Source organism: Carcharodon carcharias, chromosome 11 (genome assembly GCF_017639515.1).
Source record: "Carcharodon carcharias isolate sCarCar2 chromosome 11, sCarCar2.pri, whole genome shotgun sequence".
NCBI classification, from domain to species: domain Eukaryota; kingdom Metazoa; phylum Chordata; class Chondrichthyes; order Lamniformes; family Lamnidae; genus Carcharodon; species Carcharodon carcharias.
In genome coordinates this window covers 121042644-121059258 of record NC_054477.1, presented here as the reverse complement: position 1 = coordinate 121059258, position 16615 = coordinate 121042644, and positions in this window count along the sequence as shown.

The following is a 16615-nucleotide window of genomic DNA, read 5'->3' as shown; positions in this document are numbered from 1 at the left end:
CATTCCCGAAGTCAGAGCATTCTGAAGTCACACCATTCTGCATGCCGTTCTGAAGTCACACCATTCTGAAGGAAGCCATTCTGAGGTCACACTGTCCTGCACGCCATTCTGAAGTCACACCATTCTGAAGCACGCCATTCTGAAGTCACGCCATTCTGAAGTCACACCATTCTGAAGTCACACCATTCTGAAGTCACACCATTCTGAAGCACTTCGTTCTGAAGTCACACCATTCTGAAGCACGCCATTCTGAAGTCACGCCATTCTGCACGCCCTTCTGAAGCACGCCATTCTGAATCACGCCATTCTGAAGTCACGCCATTCTGAAGTCACGCCATTCTGAAGCACGCCATTCCCGAAGTCAGAGCATTCTGAAGTCACACCATTCTGCATGCCGTTCTGAAGTCACACCATTCTGAAGGAAGCCATTCTGAGGTCACACTGTCCTGCACGCCATTCTGAAGTCACACCATTCTAAAGCACACCGTTCTGAAGTCACACCATTCTGAAGTCATGCCATTCTGAAGTCACGCCATTCTGAATTCACACCATTCTGCACGTCGTTCTGAAGTCACACCATTCTGCCCGCCATTCTGAAGCACGCCATTCTGAAGTCCCGCCATTCTGAAGACACATCTTTCTGAAGTCACGCTATTCTGATGTCACTCCATTCTGACGCCACACCGTTCAGAAGTCATGCCATTCTAAAATCACGCCGTTCTGAAGTCACGCCATTCTGAAGTCACGCCATTGTGAAGCATTCCATTCAGCACGCCATTCTGAAGTCACGACATTCTGAAGTCACGCCGTTCAGAAGTCACACCTTTCTAACGTCTTGCCATTCTGAAGCACGCCATTCCTGAAGTCACACCAATCTGAAGTCACACCATTCTGAAGTCACACCATTCTGAAGCACACCATTCTGAGGTCACGCCATTCTGAAGACACGCCATTCTGAAGCACGCCATTCCTGAAGTAATGCCATTCTGAAGCACGCCATTCTGAAGCACGCCATTCTGAAGTCACAGCGTTCTGCACGCCGTTCAGAAGCACGCCATTCTGACGTCACACCGTTCTGCACGCCATTCAGAAGCACGCCATTCTGAAGTCACGCCATTCTGAAGTCACACCATTATGCACGCCGTTCTGAAGTCACACCATTCTGAAGCACGCCGTTCTGAAGTGACACCATTCTGAAGCACGCCATTCTGAGGTCACACTGTTCTGCACACCATTCTGAAGTCACGCTATTCTGAAGTCACACCATTCTGAAGTCATACCATTCTGAAGCACACCGTTCTGAAGTCACACCATTCTGAAGCACGCCATTCTGAAGTCACGCCATTCTGCACGCCCTTCTGAAGCACGCCATTCTGAAGCACGCCATTCTGAAGTCACGCCATTCTGAAGTCACGCCATTCTGAAGCACGCCATTCCTGAAGTCAGACCATTCTGAAGTCACACCATTCTGAAGGACGCCATTCTGAGGTCACACTGTTCTGCACGCCATTCTGAAGTCACGCCATTCTGAAGTCACACCATTCTGAAGCACACCGTTCTGAAGTCACACCATTCTGAAGCACGCCCTTCTGAAGACACGCCATTCTGAATCACGCCATTCTGAAGTCATGCCATTCTGAAGCACGCCATTCTGAAGTCACGCCGTTCTGAAGTCACACCATTCTGAATTCACACCATTCTGAAGTCATGCCATTCTGAAGTCACACCATTCTGCCCGCCATTCTGAAGCACGCCATTCTGAAGTCACGCCATTCTGAAGACACACCATTCTGAAGGCACGCCATTCTGATGTCACTCCATTCTGAAGCCACACCGTTCAGAAGTCATGCCATTCTGAAATCACGCCGTTCTGAAGTCACGCCATTCTGAAGTCACGCCATTGTGAAGCATTCCATTCTGCACGCCATTCTGAAGTCACACCAGTCTGAAGTCACGACATTCTGAAGTCACGCCGTTCAGAAGTCACACCGTTCTAACGTCTCGCCATTCTGAAGCACGCCATTCCTGGAGTCACACCATTCTGAAGTCACACCATTCTGAAGTCACACCATTCTGAAGCACACCATTCTGAAGTCACGCCATTCTGAAGACAAGCCATTCTGAAGCACGCCATTCCTGAAGTCATGCCATTCTGAAGCACGCCATTCTGAAGCACGCCATTCTGAAGTCACACCGTTCTGCACGCCGTTCAGAAGCACGCCATTCTGACGTCACACCGTTCTGCACGCCATTCAGAAGCACGCCATTCTGAAGTCACGCCATTCTGAAGTCACGCCATTGTGAAGCATGCCATTCTGCACGCCATTCTGAAGTCACGCCAGTCTGAAGTCACCACATTCTGAAGTCACGCCGTTCTGAAGTCACATCGTTCTAACTTCACGCCATTCTGAAGCACGCCATTCCTGAAGTCACACCATTCTGAAGCCACACCATTCTGAAGTCACACCATTTTGAAGCACACCATTCTGAAGTCACGCCATTCAGAAGCACGCCATTCTGAAGTCACGCCATTCTGAAGTCACGCCATTGTGAAGCATGCCATTCTGCACGCCATTCTGAAGTCACGCCAGTCTGAAGTCACCACATTCTGAAGTCACGCCGTTCTGAAGTCACACCGTTCTAACTTCACGCCATTCTGAAGCACGCCATTCCTGAAGTCACACCATTCTGAAGCCACACCATTCTGAAGTCACACCATTTTGAAGCACACCATTCTGAAGTCACGCCATTCTGAAGTCACGCCATTCTGAAGCACGCCATTCCTGAAGTCATGCCGTTCTGAAGCACGCCATTCTGAAGTCACAGAATTCTGGATGCCATTCTAAAGTCACACCATTCTGCACGCCATTCTGAAGCACGCCATTCTGAAGTCACACCATTCTGAAGCACTCCATTCTGAAGCACGCCATTCTGAAGTCACGCCATTCTGAAGTCACACCGTTCTGAATCACTCCATTCTGAAGAACTCCATTCTGAAGCACGCCATTCTGAAGTCATACCATTCTAAAGCACGCCATTCTGAAGTCATGCCGTTCTGAAGCACGCCATTCTGAAGTCACAGAATTCTGGATGCCATTCTAAAGTCACACCATTCTGCACGCCAATCTGAAGCACGCCATTCTGAAATCACGCCATTCTGAAGGCAAACCATTCTGAAACACGCCATTCTGAAGTCACGCCATTCTGCACGCCTTTCTGAAGACACGCCATTCTGAATCACGCCATACTGAAGTCATGCCATTCTGAAGCACGCCAGTCTGAAGTCACGCCATTCTGAAGTCACACCATTCTGAATTCACAGCATTCTGCACGCCATTCTGAAGTCACGCCACTCTGAAGCAGGCCATTCTAAAGCACGTCATTCTGAAGACATGCCATTCTGAAGCACGTCGTTCTAAAGCACGCCAATCTGAAGTCACACCATTCTGCACGCTGTTCTGAAGCATGCCATTCTGAAGTCCTCACGCCATTCTGAAGCACGCCATTCTGAAGTCACACCATTCTGAAGCACTCCATTCTGAAGCACGCCATTCTGATGTCATGCCATTCTAAATTACCCCATTCTGAAGTCACGCCATTCTGAAGTCTCACTGTTCTGAAGCACTGCATTCTGAAGCACTCCATTCTGAAGCATGCCATTCTGAAGTCTTACCATTCTAAAGCACGCCATTCTGAAGTCATGCCGTTCTGAAGCACGCCATTCTGAAGTCACAGTATTCTGGATGCCATTCTAAATTCACACCATTCTGCACGCCATTCTGAAGCACGCCATTCTGAAGTAACACCGTTCTGCACGCCATTCAGAAACACGCTATTCTGTAGTCACGCCATTCTGAAGTCACACCATTATGCACGCCGTGCTGAAGTCACACCATTCTGAAGCACGCTGTTCTGAAGTCACACCATTCTGAAGCACGCCATTCTAAGGTCACACTGTTCTGCACGCCATTCTGAAGTCACGCCATTCTGAAGTCACACCATTCTGAAGTCACACCATTCTGAAGCACCTCGTTCTGAAGTCACAGCATTCTGAAGCACGCCATTCTGAAGTCACGCCATTCTGCACGCCCTTCTGAAGCACGCCCTTCTGAAGTAACACCGTTCTGCACGCCATTCAGAAACACGCTATTCTGTAGTCACGCCATTCTGAAGTCACACCATTATGCACGCCGTGCTGAAGTCACACCATTCTGAAGCACGCTGTTCTGAAGTCACACCATTCTGAAGCACGCCATTCTAAGGTCACACTGTTCTGCACGCCATTCTGAAGTCACGCCATTCTGAAGTCACACCATTCTGTAGTCATACCATTCTGAAGCACCTCGTTCTGAAGTCACAGCATTCTGAAGCACGCCATTCTGAAGTCACGCCATTCTGCACGCCCTTCTGAAGCACGCCCTTCTGAAGCACGCCATTCTGAAGCACGCCATTCTGAAGTCACGCCATTCTGAAGTCACGCCATTCTGAAGCACGCCATTCCCGAAGTCAGACCATTCTGAAGTCACACCATTCTGCACGCCGTTCTGAAGTCACACCATTCTGAAGGAAGCCATTCTGAGGTCACACTGTCCTGCACGCCATTCTGAAGTCACACCATTCTGAAGCACACCGTTCTGAAGTCACACCATTCTGAAGCACGCCCTTCTGAAGACACGCCAATCTGAAGCACGCCATTCTGAAGTCATGCCATTCTGAAGTCACGCCATTCTGAATTCACACCATTCTGCACGTCGTTCTGAAGTCACACCATTCTGCCCGCCATTCTGAAGCACGCCATTCTGAAGTCACGCCATTCTGAAGACACACCATTCTGAAGGCACGCCATTCTGATGTCACTCCATTCTGAAGCCACACCGTTCAGAAGTCATGCCATTCTGAAATCACGCCGTTCTGAAGTCACGCCATTCTGAAGTCACGCCATTGTGAAGCATTCCATTCTGCACGCCATTCTGAAGTCACACCAGTCTGAAGTCACGACATTCTGTAGTCACGCAGTTCAGAAGTCACACCGTTCTAACGTTTCGCCATTCTGAAGCACGCCATTCCTGAAGTCACACCATTCTGAAGTCACACCATTCTGAAGTCACACCATTCTGAAGCACACCATTCTGAAGTCATGCCATTCTGAAGACAAGCCATTCTGAAGCACGCCATTCCTGAAGTCATGCCATTCTGAAGCACGCCATTCTGAAGCACGCCATTCTGAAGTCACACCGTTCTGCACGCCATTCAGAAGCACGCCATTCTGAAGTCACACCGTTCTGCACGTCATTCTGAAGACACGCCATTCTGAAGCACGTCGTTCTAAAGCACGCCAATCTGAAGTCACACCATTCTGCACGCCATTCTGAAGCATGCCATTCTGAAGTCCTCACGCCATTCTGAAGTACGCCATTCTGAAGTCACACCATTCTGAAGCACTCCATTCTGAAGCACGCCATTCTGATGTCATGCCATTCTAAAGCACGCCATTCTGAAGTCATGCCGTTCTGAAGCACGCCATTCTGAAGTCACACCATTCTGAAGCACACCGTTCTGAAGTCAAACCATTCTGAAGCACACCATTCTGAAGTCACGCCATTCTGCACGCCCTTCTGAAGACACGCCATTCTGAATCACGCCATTCTGAAGTCATGCCATTCTGAAGCACGCCATTCTGAAGTCACGCCGTTCTGAAGTCACACCATTCTGAATTCACAGCATTCTGCACGCCATTCTGAAGTCACGCCACTCTGAAGCAGGCCGTTCTAAAGCACGTCATTCTGAAGACACGCCATTCTGAAGCACGTCGTTCTAAAGCACGCCAATCTGAAGTCACACCATTCTGCACGCCATTCTGAAGCATGCCATTCTGAAGTCCTCACGCCATTCTGAAGCACGCCATTCTGAAGTCACACCATTCTGAAGCACTCCATTCTGAAGCGCGCCATTCTGATGTCATGCCATTCTAAAGTACGCCATTCTGAAGTCACGCCATTCTGAAGTCACACTGTTCTGAAGCACGCTATTCTGAAGTCACGCCATTCTGAGGCACGCCATTCTGAAGTCACACCATTCTGAAGCACACCGTTCTGAAGTCACACCATTCTGAAGCACGCCATTCTGAAGTCACGCCATTCTGCACACCCTTCTGAAGCACGCCATTCTGAAGCACGCCATTCTGAAGTCAAGCCATTCTGAAGTCACGCCATTCTGAAGCACGCCATTCCTGAAGTCACGCCATTCTGAAGTCACACCATTCTGCACGCCGTTCTGAAGTCGCACCATTCTGAAGGATGCCATTCTGAGGTCACACTGTTCTGCACACCATTCTGAAGTCACGCCATTCTGAAGTCACACCATTCTGAAGCACACCGTTCTGAAGTCATGCCATTCTGAAGCACGCCATTCTGAAGTCATGCCATTCTGAAGTCACACCATTCTGCACGCCATTCTGAAGTCACGCCATTCTGAAGCACGCCGTTCTAAAGCACGTCAATCTGAAGTCACGCCATTCTGAAGCACGCCGTTCTAAAGCACGCCATTCTGAAGTCACACCATTCTGCACGCCATTCTGAAGAACGCCATTCTGAAGTCCTCACGCCATTCTGAAGTCACGCCATTCTGAAGCACGGCATTCTGAAGTCATGCCATTCTGAAGCATGCCATTCTGAAGTCATGCCATTCTGAAGTCACACCGTTCTAAAGTCATGCCATTCTGCTCGCCATTCTGAATTCAGGCCTTTCTGAAGTCATGCCATGCTGCACGCCATTCTGAAGTCACACCATTCTGCATGCCGTTCTTAAGTCACATCATTCGGCACGCCATTCTGAAGTCAGGCCATTCTGAAGTCAAGCCATTCTGAAGTCACACCATTCTGCACGCCATTCTGAAGTCACACCATTCTGCACGTCGTTCTGAAGTCACACCGTTCTGAAGTCATGCCATTCTGAAGCACGCCGTTCTGAAGTCACACCATTCTGAAGCACGCCATTCTGAAGTCACACCATTCTGCACGCCGTCTTGAAGTCACGCCATTCTGCACGCCGTTCTGAAGTCACGCCATTCTGAAGCACGCCATTCTGAAGCACACCATTCTGAAGTCACGCCATTCTGAAGCACGCCATTCTGAAACACGCCATTCTGAAGTCAAACCATTCTACATGTCGTTCTGAAGTCACGCCATTCTGAAGTCACGCCATTCTGAAGCACGCCATTCCTGAAGTCATGCCATTCTGAAGCACGCCATTCTGAAGCACGCCATTCTGAAGTCACACCGTTCTGCACGCCATTCAGAAGCACGCCATTCTGAAGTCACACCGTTCTGCACGCCATTCAGAAGCACGCCATTCTGAAGTCACGCTATTCTGAAGTCACACCATTATGCACGCCGTTCTGAAGTCACACCATTCTGAAGCAAGCCGTTCTGAAGTCACACCATTCTGAAGCACGCCATTCTGAGGTCACACTGTTCTGCACGCAATTCTGAAGTCACGCCATTCTAAAGTCATGCCATTCTGAAGTCACACCATTCTGAAGTCACACCATTCTGATGCACACCGTTCTGAAGTCACACCATTCTGAAGCACGCCATTCTGAATTCACGCCATTCTGAATCACACCATTCTGAAGTCATGCCATTCTGAAGCACGCCATTCTGAAGTCACGCCGTTCGGAAGACACATCATTCTGAATTCACACCATTCTGAAGTCATGCCATTTTGAAGTCACACCATTCTGAAGTCACACCATTCTGCACGCCATTCTGAAGTCACGCCATTCTAAAGCACGCCGTTCTAAAGCACGTCATTCTGAAGACACGCCATTCTGAAGCACGCCGTTCTAAAGCACGCCATTCTGAAGCACACCATTCTGAAGTCACGCCATTCTGAAGCACGCCATTCTGAAACACGCCATTCTGAAGTCAAACCATTCTACATATCGTTCTGAAGTCACGCCATTCCGCAGCACGCCATTCTGAAGCACGCCATTCCTGAAGTCATGCGATTCTGAAGCACGCCATTCTGAATCACGCCATTCGGAAGTCACACCGTTCTGCACGCCATTCAGAAGCACGCCATTCTGACGTCACACCGTTCTGCATGCCATTCAGAAGCACGCCATTCTGACGTGACGCTATTCTGAAGTCACACCATGATGCACGCCGTTCTGCAGTCACACCATTCTGAAGCAAGCCGTTCTGAAGTCACATCATTCTGAAGCACGCCATTCTGAGGTCACACTGTTCTGCACGCCATTCTGAAGTCACGCCATTCTGAAGTAAGCCGTTCTGAATTCACACCATTCTGAAGCACGCCATTCTGAAGTCACACCATTCTGTACGCCGTCTTGAAGTCACGCCATTCTGCACGCCGTTCTGAAGTCACGCCATTCTGAAGCACGCCATTCTGAAGCACACCATTCTGAAGTCACGCCATTCTGAAGCACGCCATTCTGAAACACGCCATTCTGAAGTCAAACCATTCTACATGTCGTTCTGAAGTCACGCCATTCTGAAGTCACGCCATTCTGAAGCACGCCATTCCTGAAGTCATGCCATTCTGAAGCACGCCATTCTGAAGCACGCCATTCTGAAGTCACACCGTTCTGCACGCCATTCAGAAGCACGCCATTCTGAAGTCACACCGTTCTGCACGCCATTCTGAAGCACGCCATTCTGAGGTCACACTGTTCTGCACGCCATTCTGAAGTCACGCCATTCTAAAGTCATGCCATTCTGAAGTCACACCATTCTGAAGTCACACCATTCTGATGCACACCGTTCTGAAGTCACACCATTCTGAAGCACGCCATTCTGAATTCACGCCATTCTGAATCACACCATTCTGTAGTCATGCCATTCTAAAGCACGCCATTCTGAAGTCATGCCGTTCTGAAGCACGCCATTCTGAAGTCACAGAATTCTGGAAGCCATTCTAAAGTCACACCATTCTGCACGCCATTCTGAAGCACGCCATTCTTAAGTCACGCCGTTCTGAAGACACACCATTCTGAATTCCCACCATTCTGAAGTCATGCCATTTTGAAGTCACACCATTCTGAAGTCACACCATTCTGCACGCCATTCTGAAGTCACGCCATTCTGAAGCACGCCGTTCTAAAGCACGTCATTCTGAAGACACGCCATTCTGAAGCACGCTGTTCTAAAGCACGCCATTCTGAAGTCACACCATTCTGCACGCCATTCTGAAGCTTGCCATTCTGAAGTCCTCACGCCATTCTGAAGCACGCCATTCTGAAGTCACACCGTTCTGAAGCACTCCATTCTGAAGCACTCCATTCTGAAGCACGCCATTCTGAAGTCATACCATTCTAAAGCACGCCATTCTGAAGTCATGCCGTTCTGAAGCACGCCATTCTGAAGTCACGGAATTCTGGACGCCATTCTAAAGTCACACCATTCTGCACGCCGTTCTGAAGCACGCCATTCTGAAGTCACACCATTCTGAAGCACTCCATTCTGAAGCACGCCATTCTGATGTCATGCCATTCAAAAGTACGCCATTCTGAAGTCACGCCATTCTGAAGTCACACCGTTCTGAAGCACTCCATTCTGAAGCACTCCATTCTGAAGCACGCCATTCTGAAGTCATACCATTCTAAAGCACGCCATTCTGAAGTCATGCCATTCTGAAGCACGCCATTCTGAAGTCACGGATTTCTGGATGCCATTCTAAAGTCACACCATTCTGCACGCCATTCTGAAGCACGCCATTCTGACGTCACACCGTTCTGCATGCCATTCAGAAGCACGCCATTCTGACGTGACGCTATTCTGAAGTCACACCATGATGCACGCCGTTCTGCAGTCACACCATTCTGAAGCAAGCCGTTCTGAAGTCACATCATTCTGAAGCACGCCATTCTGAGGTCACACTGTTCTGCACGCCATTCTGAAGTCACGCCATTCTGAAGTAAGCCGTTCTGAATTCACACCATTCTGAAGCACGCCATTCTGAAGTCACACCATTCTGTACGCCGTCTTGAAGTCACGCCATTCTGCACGCCGTTCTGAAGTCACGCCATTCTGAAGCACGCCATTCTGAAGCACACCATTCTGAAGTCACGCCATTCTGAAGCACGCCATTCTGAAACACGCCATTCTGAAGTCAAACCATTCTACATGTCGTTCTGAAGTCACGCCATTCTGAAGTCACGCCATTCTGAAGCACGCCATTCCTGAAGTCATGCCATTCTGAAGCACGCCATTCTGAAGCACGCCATTCTGAAGTCACACCGTTCTGCACGCCATTCAGAAGCACGCCATTCTGAAGTCACACCGTTCTGCACGCCATTCTGAAGCACGCCATTCTGAGGTCACACTGTTCTGCACGCCATTCTGAAGTCACGCCATTCTAAAGTCATGCCATTCTGAAGTCACACCATTCTGAAGTCACACCATTCTGATGCACACCGTTCTGAAGTCACACCATTCTGAAGCACGCCATTCTGAATTCACGCCATTCTGAATCACACCATTCTGTAGTCATGCCATTCTAAAGCACGCCATTCTGAAGTCATGCCGTTCTGAAGCACGCCATTCTGAAGTCACAGAATTCTGGAAGCCATTCTAAAGTCACACCATTCTGCACGCCATTCTGAAGCACGCCATTCTTAAGTCACGCCGTTCTGAAGACACACCATTCTGAATTCCCACCATTCTGAAGTCATGCCATTTTGAAGTCACACCATTCTGAAGTCACACCATTCTGCACGCCATTCTGAAGTCACGCCATTCTGAAGCACGCCGTTCTAAAGCACGTCATTCTGAAGACACGCCATTCTGAAGCACGCTGTTCTAAAGCACGCCATTCTGAAGTCACACCATTCTGCACGCCATTCTGAAGCTTGCCATTCTGAAGTCCTCACGCCATTCTGAAGCACGCCATTCTGAAGTCACACCGTTCTGAAGCACTCCATTCTGAAGCACTCCATTCTGAAGCACGCCATTCTGAAGTCATACCATTCTAAAGCACGCCATTCTGAAGTCATGCCGTTCTGAAGCACGCCATTCTGAAGTCACAGAATTCTGGACGCCATTCTAAAGTCACACCATTCTGCACGCCGTTCTGAAGCACGCCATTCTGAAGTCACACCATTATGAAGCACTCCATTCTGAAGCACGCCATTCTGATGTCATGCCATTCAAAAGTACGCCATTCTGAAGTCACGCCATTCTGAAGTCACACCGTTCTGAAGCACTCCATTCTGAAGCACTCCATTCTGAAGCACGCCATTCTGAAGTCATACCATTCTAAAGCACGCCATTCTGAAGTCATGCCATTCTGAAGCACGCCATTCTGAAGTCACGGATTTCTGGATGCCATTCTAAAGTCACACCATTCTGCACGCCATTCTGAAGCACGCCATTCTGAAGTCATGCCATTCTGAGGCACGCTATTCTGAAGTCACACCATTCTGAAGCACACCGTTCTGAAGTCACACCATTCTGAAGCACGCCATTCTGAATTCACGCCATTCTGAATCACGCCATTCTGAAGTCACGCCGTTCTGAAGTCACACCATTCTGAATTCACAGCATTCTGCACGCCATTCTGAAGTCACGCCACTCTGAAGCAGGCCGTTCTAAAGCACGTCATTCTGAAGACACGCCATTCTGAAGCACGTCGTTCTAAAGCACGCCAATCTGAAGTCACACCATTCTGCACGCCATTCTGAAGCATGCCATTCTGAAGTCCTCACGCCATTCTGAAGCACGCCATTCTGAAGTCACACCATTCTGAAGCACTCCATTCTGAAGCATGCCATTCTGATATCATGCCATTCTAAAGTACGCCATTCTGAAGTCACGCCATTCTGAAGTCACACTGTTCTGAAGCACGCTATTCTGAAGTCACGCCATTCTGAGGCACGCCATTCTGAAGTCACACCATTCTGAAGCACACCGTTCTGAAGTCACACCATTCTGAAGTCACGCCATTCTGAAGCACGCCATTCTGAAACACGCCATTCTGAAGTCAAACCATTCTACATGTCGTTCTGAAGTCACGCCATTCTGAAGTCACGCCATTCTGAAGCACGCTATTCCTGAAGTCATGCCATTCTGAAGCACGCCATTCTGAAGCACGCCATTCTGAAGTCACACCGTTCTGCACGCCATTCAGAAGCACGCCATTCTGAAGTCACGCTATTCTGAAGTCACACCATTATGCACGCCGTTCTGAAGTCACACCATTCTGAAGCAAGCCGTTCTGAAGTCACACCATTCTGAAGCACGCCATTCTGAGGTCACACTGTTCTGCACGCCATTCTGAAGTCACGCCATTCTAAAGTCATGCCATTCTGAAGTCACACCATTCTGAAGTCACACCATTCTGATGCACACCGTTCTGAAGTCACACCATTCTGAAGCACGCCATTCTGAATTCACGCCATTCTGAATCACACCATTCTGAAGTCATGCCATTCTGAAGCACGCCATTCTGAAGTCACGCCGTTCGGAAGACACATCATTCTGAATTCACACCATTCTGAAGTCATGCCATTTTGAAGTCACACCATTCTGAAGTCACACCATTCTGCACGCCATTCTGAAGTCACGCCATTCTAAAGCACGCCGTTCTAAAGCACGTCATTCTGAAGACACGCCATTCTGAAGCACGCCATTCTGAAGTCACGCCGTTCGGAAGACACATCATTCTGAATTCACACCATTCTGAAGTCATGCCATTTTGAAGTCACACCATTCTGAAGTCACACCATTCTGCACGCCATTCTGAAGTCACGCCATTCTAAAGCACGCCGTTCTAAAGCACGTCATTCTGAAGACACGCCATTCTGAAGCACGCCGTTCTAAAGCACGCCATTCTGAAGCACACCATTCTGAAGTCACGCCATTCTGAAGCACGCCATTCTGAAACACGCCATTCTGAAGTCAAACCATTCTACATGTCGTTCTGAAGTCACGCCATTCCGAAGCACGCCATTCTGAAGCACGCCATTCCTGAAGTCATGCGATTCTGAAGCACGTCATTCTGAAGCACGCCATTCGGAAGTCACACCGTTCTGCACGCCATTCAGAAGCATGCCATTCTGAAGTCACACCGTTCTGCATGCCATTCAGAAGCACGCCATTCTGACGTGACGCTATTCTGAAGTCACACCATGATGCACGCCGTTCTGAAGTCACACCATTCTGAAGCAAGCCGTTCTGAAGTCACATCATTCTGAAGCACGCCATTCTGAGGTCACACTGTTCTGCACGCCATTCTGAAGTCACGCCATTCTGAAGTAAGCCGTTCTGAATTCATACCATTCTGAAGCACGCCATTCTGAGGTCACACTGTTCTGCACGCCATTCTGAAGTCACGCCATTCTGAAGTCATGCCATTCTGAAGTCACGCCATTCTGCACGCCCTTCTGAAGACACGCCATTCTGAATCACGCCATTCTGAAGTCATGCCATTCTGAAGCACGCCATTCTGAAGTCACGCCGTTCTGAAGTCACACCATTCTGAATTCACAGCATTCTGCACGCCATTCTGAAGTCACGCCACTCTGAAGCAGGCCGTTCTAAAGCACGTCATTCTGAAGACACGCCATTCTGATGCACGTCGTTCTAAAGCACGCCAATCTGAAGTCACACCATTCTGCACGCCATTCTGAAGCATGCCATTCTGAAGTCCTCACGCCATTCTGATGTCATGCCATTCTAAAGTACGCCATTCTGAAGTCACGCCATTCTGAAGTCACACTGTTCTGAAGCACGCTATTCTGAAGTCACGCCATTCTGAGGCACGCCATTCTGAAGTCACACCATTCTGAAGCACACCGTTCTGAAGTCACACCATTCTGAAGCACGCCATTCTGAAGTCACGCCATTCTGCACACCCTTCTGAAGCACGCCATTCTGAAGCACGCCATTCTGAAGTCAAGCCATTCTGAAGTCACGCCATTCTGAAGCACGCCATTCCTGAAGTCACGCCATTCTGAAGTCACACCATTCTGCACGCCGTTCTGAAGTCGCACCATTCTGAAGGACGCCATTCTGAGGTCACACTGTTCTGCACACCATTCTGAAGTCACGCCATTCTGAAGTCACACCATTCTGAAGCACACCGTTCGGAAGTCATGCCATTCTGAAGCACGCCATTCTGAAGTCATGCCATTCTGAAGTCACACCATTCTGCACGCCATTCTGAAGTCACGCCATTCTGAAGCACGCCGTTCTAAAGCACGTCAATCTGAAGTCACGCCATTCTGAAGCACGCCGTTCTAAAGCACGCCATTCTGAAGTCACACCATTCTGCACGCCATTCTGAAGAACGCCATTCTGAAGTCACGCCATTCTGAAGCACGGCATTCTGAAGTCATGCCATTCTGAAGCATGCCATTCTGAAGTCATGCCATTCTGAAGTCACACCGTTCTAAAGTCATGCCATTCTGCTCGCCATTCTGAATTCAGGCCTTTCTGAAGTCATGCCATGCTGCACGCCATTCTGAAGTCACACCATTCTGCATGCCGTTCTTAAGTCACACCATTCGGCACGCCATTCTGAAGTCAGGCCATTCTGAAGTCAAGCCATTCTGAAGTCACACCGTTCTGCACGCCATTCTGAAGTCACACCATTCTGCACGTCGTACTGATGTCACACCGTTCTGAAGTTATGCCATTCTGAAGCACGCCGTTGTGAAGTCACACCATTCTGAAGCACGCCATTCTGAAGTCACACCATTCTGCACGCCGTCTTGAAGTCACGCCATTCTGCACGCCGTTCTGAAGTCACGCCATTCTGAAGCACGCCATTCTGAAGCACACCATTCTGAAGTCACGCCATTCTGAAGCACGCCATTCTGAAACACGCCATTCTGAAGTCAAACCATTCTACATGTCGTTCTGAAGTCACGCCATTCTGAAGTCACGCCATTCTGAAGCACGCCATTCCTGAAGTCATGCCATTCTGAAGCACGCCATTCTGAAGCACGCCATTCTGAAGTCACACCGTTCTGCACGCCATTCTGAAGCACGCCATTCTGAGGTCACACTGTTCTGCACGCCATTCTGAAGTCACGCCATTCTAAAGTCATGCCATTCTGAAGTCACACCATTCTGAAGTCACACCATTCTGATGCACACCGTTCTGAAGTCACACCATTCTGAAGCACGCCATTCTGAATTCACGCCATTCTGAATCACACCATTCTGAAGTCATGCCATTCTAAAGCACGCCATTCTGAAGTCATGCCGTTCTGAAGCACGCCATTCTGAAGTCACAGAATTCTGGAAGCCATTCTAAAGTCACACCATTCTGCACGCCATTCTGAAGCACGCCATTCTGAAGTCACGCCGTTCTGAAGACACACCATTCTGAATTCCCACCATTCTGAAGTCATGCCATTTTGAAGTCACACCATTCTGAAGTCACACCATTCTGCACGCCATTCTGAAGTCACGCCATTCTGAAGCACGCCGTTCTAAAGCACGTCATTCTGAAGACACGCCATTCTGAAGCACGCCGTTCTAAAGCACGCCATTCTGAAGTCACACCATTCTGCACGCCATTCTGAAGCTTGCCATTCTGAAGTCCTCACGCCATTCTAAAGCACGCCATTCTGAAGTCACACCGTTCTGAAGCACTCCATTCTGAAGCACTCCATTCTGAAGCACGCCATTCTGAAGTCATACCATTCTAAAGCACGCCATTCTGAAGTCATGCCGTTCTGAAGCACGCCATTCTGAAGTCACAGAATTCTGGACGCCATTCTAAAGTCACACCATTCTGCACGCCGTTCTGAAGCACGCCATTCTGAAGTCACACCATTCTGAAGCACTCCATTCTGAAGCATGCCATTCTGATGTCATGCCATTCAAAAGTACGCCATTCTGAAGTCACGCCATTCTGAAGTCACACCGTTCTGAAGCACTCCATTCTGAAGCACTCCATTCTGAAGCACGCCATTCTGAAGTCATACCATTCTAAAGCACGCCATTCTGAAGTCATGCCGTTCTGAAGCACGCCATTCTGAAGTCACGGATTTCTGGATGCCATTCTAAAGTCACACCATTCTGCACGCCATTCTGAAGCACGCCATTCTGAAGTCATGCCATTCTGAGGCACGCCATTCTGAAGTCACACCATTCTGAAGCACACCGTTCTGAAGTCACACCATTCTGAAGCACGCCATTCTGAATTCACGCCATTCTGAATCACGCCATTCTGAAGTCACGCCGTTCTGAAGTCACACCATTCTGAATTCACAGCATTCTGCACGCCATTCTGAAGTCACGCCACTCTGAAGCAGGCCGTTCTAAAGCACGTCATTCTGAAGACACGCCATTCTGAAGCACGTCGTTCTAAAGCACGCCAATCTGAAGTCACACCATTCTGCACGCCATTCTGAAGCATGCCATTCTGAAGTCCTCACGCCATTCTGAAGCACGCCATTCTGAAGTCACACCATTCTGAAGCACTCCATTCTGAAGCACGCCATTCTGATGTCATGCCATTCTAAAGTACGCCATTCTGAAGTCACGCCATTCTGAAGTCACACTGTTCTGAAGCACGCTATTCTGAAGTCACGCCATTCTGAGGCACGCCATTCTGAAGTCACACCATTCTGAAGCACACCGTT